Source organism: Adiantum capillus-veneris, chromosome 13 (assembly GCF_014529385.1).
Source record: "Adiantum capillus-veneris isolate H3 chromosome 13, ASM1452938v2, whole genome shotgun sequence".
NCBI lineage: Eukaryota > Viridiplantae > Streptophyta > Polypodiopsida > Polypodiales > Pteridaceae > Adiantum > Adiantum capillus-veneris.
The window spans coordinates 9,655,925-9,662,383 of record NC_140943.1 but is presented as its reverse complement, the minus strand read 5'-3'; positions in this window follow the sequence as shown (position 1 = coordinate 9,662,383).

Below are 6,459 nucleotides of genomic sequence, written 5' to 3'. Positions count from 1 at the left end.
AATGAGTGTAGAGAAGATGGTATCAATGTCCCTTCTCATTATAGAAAGTACACGATTTCATGACTGCATGCTTATTGTAGAATAACCATTAAGAGAGATAGCGGAACCAATGAAATCTTATGATGGACATGAGGATGCCAAGAAGTTAGATCTGGGTGAGCCGAGGGAAGAACCAAAACCTGCTTACATTGCCACAGATTTATCTCTTGAAGAGGAGGAGCTATTGATCAAAATGATAAAAGAGTACAAGGACACCTTTTCTTGGTCGTACAAGCACTTAAAAGGGGTTGATCCTGAATTTTTCACCACACAAGATTCCCCTAAAGCCTGACGCAAAGCCGAGTAGACAACACTTGTACACCTATAATGAGAACTTTGCAAGGAAGATCAAGGAAGAAATCAATAAATTTAGAGAAGCTGAGTTCATTTACATGATAAAGCATACAAACTAGGGATCACCAATGGTTGTCGAGCCCAAGATAATTGGTAAATTGTGAGTATGCATCAATCTCAAGAAAGTGAATACAACAACTATAAGAGATCATATACATGGGTAGGCTATATTGCAAGCAGATCATGCACTCAAAAGGGTAGCTGGAAAGAAATCATTTAGCTTCTTGGATAGACTTTCATGATATAACCCTTTGGAATCAGGCTTAAAGATTAATACAAGACTGCTTTTGCTATAGAGTGGGGAATATACGCATCTTGAGTGATGCCCTTTGGGTTGATGAATACGCCCTCCACTTTTGAAAGCTAATGTCCCATGCTTTCAAGGAATATCCATGCATATTTCTAGAAATATACATGGATGATTTGCGTGTAGTTCCATACTACATAAGGATCACAATGAACACCTTGCCTTTGGAAAGTCTTCAAGAAATGCCACACTTATAGGATTTGTCTCAACCTAGAGAAATGTGTCTTCATGGTTAGACAAGTTAAACTCCTGGGGCATATTGTATCAGTAAACAAAATATCTATGGATATGGAGAAGATTAATGTGATTGTGGGACTTCCACATCCAAGAACAACTAGACAAGTTCAGTCTTTTATGGGGCATTGTGGAAATTACGGAAAGTTTATCTACATGTATATGATAATTGCTAAACCTCTCTATGGTTTGATAGAGAGGTTTAGCAATTGTGGAAATTACGGAAAGTTTATCTACATGTATATGATAATTGCTAAACCTCTCTATGGTTTGATAGTACTATTTGTTTGGACCAATGACTATCGGAGGAGCTGTCTCAAAAATTGAAACAAGCGTTGATTTTAGCACCTATACTTAAAGTGCCAAATTGGAATAAAACTTTCCATGTGCATGTTGATGTCTCTGTGTTTATAGGATGCGTACTAACACAACCAGTCGAGGGCAATGTGGATTTTTCAATTTTCTATGCCAATCACCAATTAAATGTTGCTGAAAAGAATTACACAATCACTGAGAGAGAAAGATTGGAAATGTTTTATGATGTGAAGAAATTCAGGCATTATCTACCAGTGAATCAATTCACTTTCTTTGTGGATCATTAGTAATGAAAATAATTACTAAACGGTGCTACTAACCTCTCATTGTCTCTTGTTTTTACTGCATATATAGGATGCATATTGCAGACCCCACAATAATTAAAGAGACGCCAAAAAGAGATGTGCTTGAAATAGGTTGAAAAATCCATCAACATAACAATAGTGTTTTGCAAGACCTTGGCTTGAGTCTTCAACCACGGGTGGGTTATTTCACAAAATAGAAATTAAACTGAACAAAGCGAGTTAGAGTGTTATTAGCCCGTGCATAAGAGATTTTACAATCATGTCCATACTAATGGATCTAAGAAGAGCTACCACCTACTCAAACTACTAATCTCCTCCCCTTTCAAAGGGAGTGAGGGTAAGCTTCTCCATTATTCCCATTGCTATTGTCATTAATGACATTGGTTTGTTCTCCATTATTGAATTTATATAGCCCCATGTAAGTGCTATCTATATTAAGCCACTCTGTCTCATTGGTGTGTCTAAGCACCACGTTTTGCTTGTCTATTTTGGGTGGTTCATCTAGTAGCTCTTCATCTACCTTGTCCTTGGTGCCAATCATCCCCCATTTGTCCACAATAAAGGGGTTGTGAACCACTAAGTACATCATTTCCTCTTTGTCAAAATATCTATCCCCGTCATAATCAACATCTACAAGGTCTCTGAACTCACTTGGCTTATTTTCCAACTTAACATAGTAACAGTCCATTCCATCCTTATAGATTTTGTCCTTAAGCACATTTTCAAATTGAAAATTCAAGCACAACAATTTTATGTCAGATGCAGGTTGAGCAGGACCCGCCCCCATGGAAGCGATGCTCCAAATTTTGATTGCTTGATTGTTGGGTAGGACTCCATAGCTCCTTATCAATTTACTTGAATTCTCAATTGAAGTCAATCTTGTAGAATGAAGAGATCCTCAATATTTCTCTTCTTATTGCTTTCGGAAGAAGGAGAATTTGTGTGTGTGTGTGTGTGTGTGTGTTTTGGGGAGAATTCCTTCTCCTACACATGCATTTTGGTTTCTTTTCTTACTTGGTGGTCTTATATTCCACCCCCACTTATCAAATGCATATTGGGAATCCTTGGACATCCACAAACCTTGTCCTTTAGTGTATTAATCTCTTGTATGTATCTCAAAGGAATTAAAAAGTTGTCCATGATGTCGACCTTTGTAAGTCTTCAAATGTAAAGCCTTTATAAGTGATTATGTTGTCCTAGGGATTGATCCCTTTATTCATATGGAGTAAATGCAATAGAAGGTACCTATATTTGATATAATTACATCCTACTACAAGAACCCTTGACCATAAAATTGAATAAAAACTCATCTCATCTTTGCTTCTTTGGATCTAAAAAGATTTAACAAGGGACTTTTATTTTCCATGCATCATGTAGCCCTCCCCTTGTCGTTAGAGGTACTCATGCCTCTAACAAGACTAGGAAGATATAAATGGGAATAACCCATCCTACAATGATAAGAATTCAATCTCCAACCATTCACTCTTGTTTTGTGAATCTTCCCAAAAACATTTTGCCAATAACATCTTGCAATTGGTAGGTCCTTTTTCATATTTCTTTAAGACCTTGAAGGGTCCTTCCCATTTGTCTAGGAATTTCCCATCCTTTTGGACATCAAATTTGTTGTCATAGTGCAACACTAAGGAGGCTTCTTTGATTTCGTTCTTTGGAAGCATGGAATCAAACTTGCCATGTTTTTTTTCCAGAATTTTTTGCAAAATGAATCATTGTTTCCTCTTGGTCTAGATCTAGATTCTCCAAGTTGACAATCCATTGTAGTCCTCTTTGCTTTTAATTTCCATCATCACCACATTCCAAAACTTGCAAAAAGATAGATCTAACTCTATAGGGATTAAAGCTTCTTAACCATAAACTAGGTGAAAGGGTGTGAGCCCAACAGATGTCTTGAAGAAAGTACAATAAGCCCAAAGGGATTTTATGGCCCCACTTGGTGATATACTAATGATTCTCAAAGGGTCCCATACCTTGCTTCTTTAGTTTCTTATCTTTTGTTTAAGACTCTATAAACAAGCACATGATAACTTGGAGCCAAATCCTTTGATTTTAGATTCTTACCATGAAACTTTGTAGTATTTACTATACAAAATGTAACTAAGTCTAGACCATTCTCGTCACAAAACTTTGTAGGGGTGATCTCATTGTTGAACACACACATCTAAGGTGGCCAGAATTTGAGTCCATTCCAGAGGTTCTACTCGTTCTTCTAGAAAAGGTTCTGGTATATAATCAGAATTGCCAAATGATCTTTCCCCTATGCACTCTTCTCTTGTAAGGCTATCACAATCAAAAGCTCCACACATCCATAGGAGAGCTCTAGGATTCATTAATGCTAGCATTTCAGATTTCGTAGTCGTAGCTGAACAAAGATCTTTAATTGGAATCTTAGGTACATCTCTATAGCTATGATCCTTTAAGTTGATCCGAGTGACATTTTCCAAATACCATAAGTAGATATAATCATAGCCCCAGTCTCGAACCATCTTTAACTGGTGCATGAATGGTGTTCCTAGAATAACATTGTAATTATTCCTAGTATCAGAATCCACCACTAAAAATGTGTGCTCAAACTCTATTCCACAAGAAGTTATGACTACTTGTTGCTCTAGAACTCCAATAGATCTCTCAATATGTCCATCCTCTAGGGGTAATTTCATTCGTGTTTTCTTAAGAGTATGCTTTTCCCATTTTTCCCAAATACCTTGTGTGACTATGGCAACAATTGCATCACTATCTATAATAGCTATGTTTTTCATCCCTTGATATTCTATAGGCAATGTGCTATTTCCATCTTCACCTTCACAATAATCACCATCTTTGTTTATGTAGATTGGCTAATGAGCATCCCTTTTGAGTTTGTTCTATTCCTCCAATTCTCGGTCTATCATTTCAACATGATTTTTGATTCCCATCTTCTTTGTTGGGATGTGAGACATCCTTGCATACACACCCTCTCTAAAACTTAGCCTAGCTACATGGAAACCCACTCCACACCCTATCATGCCACCACACACTAGCTCACATCACATCACTTATGATATCACTCTCACCTTCTCTCATGAGTTCTATATAGAGAAAGCCTTGTAGTTCATTTTTCTCTCTTTGTTAATGCAAATAGTACTTTCCCTTTCACATGGAGCTCTTCCATTTCTGTCTCCCCTAATCCGAGCAAGTGGTATCACAGACCATGGTGCATGGTCGCTATTTAGATAGGTAGGTAGATTTTGTGGTCATGCATTTTGTTAGTGGAGTTTCTTCTAGTTATGTAGGAAGTCATGAACCTTTTATTTCTTCACCACCTTTTTAGAAGAGATTCCTTTTGGCTACCTAATACATCCTACCTGCTCAACCCTCACACCTTTAGGCTTAACTAGTATATCCTTTAGGCTTCATCTGGCTGCTTCTACTCAACGATGTTGATTTTACTTTATTTCAAGCTTGCGCATGGTCTTTTGCCTTGTCAAGTAAGCGCCTCCATCAATTGGAACTCATTTGTTAGGTACAAAAGCCTTGCTTCATGTTGTTGCCATCATCATTGTTGCCCATTCAAATTTCCAAAACCACAATAGGCGCTCAACTGTAACAAGCATTGCTCAAAAGTGTAATAGAGAAGTTATTTGACTTTTCATTGTCACTAGCAGAGAATTAAGCCATTATTGATTGCATATGGGTGGTCAGCCAGGGCGTCTATCTTCGCCCATCAACAACAACTTTATCAACACCGAATTCAATGTATTTTCCAATAACCCTGCTTTATTGCTTGGATACGTAGTTGCTTCGACAATGCACACCAGTCCTACAGTATGGCTTTGTCTAAATTTGTCAAAGTTTGAACTAGCCCAAGCTTTTGAGCACCAGTAACACTAGACATGACATAGGTGACCTTTGGTGCTCCAATCAAATCCTACAGCTGTACGTCGGCTTTGCCTAAATCTGTCAAAGTTTGCACCAACCCAAGCTTTGGCTCACTAGCAACACCAGACACGACATAAGTGACCTTTGGTGCTCCAATCCAAGAGACTCTCCCTACGAATCTTATATAAATATTAAGGGGGGAGGGATTTCGGCCACCCTCCCCCCCCCCCACATGATGGCACCATTTGCAAGCTCCAGCAGTGTCTCTGAGCATATTGCGTACAAGCATACAGTTGCAGTGCTTTTGAGAGAGAGAGAGAGAGAGAGAGAGAGAGAGAGACTGGTGCTTTCCGTGCGGTGGGTTACCGTGTGTGTTGACCGTGTGCCTGAGAACGTGGGGCCCTGTGGGCTACCGGATGGCGGCGTCCCCCCTCGTCCTGCTCCCTCACCTTGGTTAGTCGAGTCTCCTGCTCCTCTTCCTCGTCCTTCTCACGTCCAACCGCATGCACCCCCACTTTACTGCACCATCCAGCTCGTTGCTCGCAGCTCCACCCTCCAACAATAGATAACCATGAGAGCTGACTTGAGAAGTATGAGAATCGTATGATAGCACCACATACATTGCAGCCTAGAGGGCACGCTTTCACGCAAAACGACTATATTAAAAATTAATATGAAGCACTTTGTTGCTTTTGTAACATTACACCTAGCCAAAACCCGACTAGAGGTCGTACATCCACGACAAACTACTTACACGCAAAGTCTTTGTATGTTTCCTCTATGACGCAGAGTTGTGCAAAACCAATGGCATCCAACGATTAAATGTGATGCTTTGTTACTTGTCAAACAAATTACATGCACTTGGGGCGTGTAAAAATCAATGTTTGTTAGAGCATCTATGATAAGTAAAAAATCTTGTAGGCCATTTTCAAGTGGCCCAACTCCATCATGTGCCTAGGATAGAAAATCAAGAGAGGTGGACACATTGGCCACTAGACAACTCATGAAGGTTTTTGTCATTGCAATTAAATT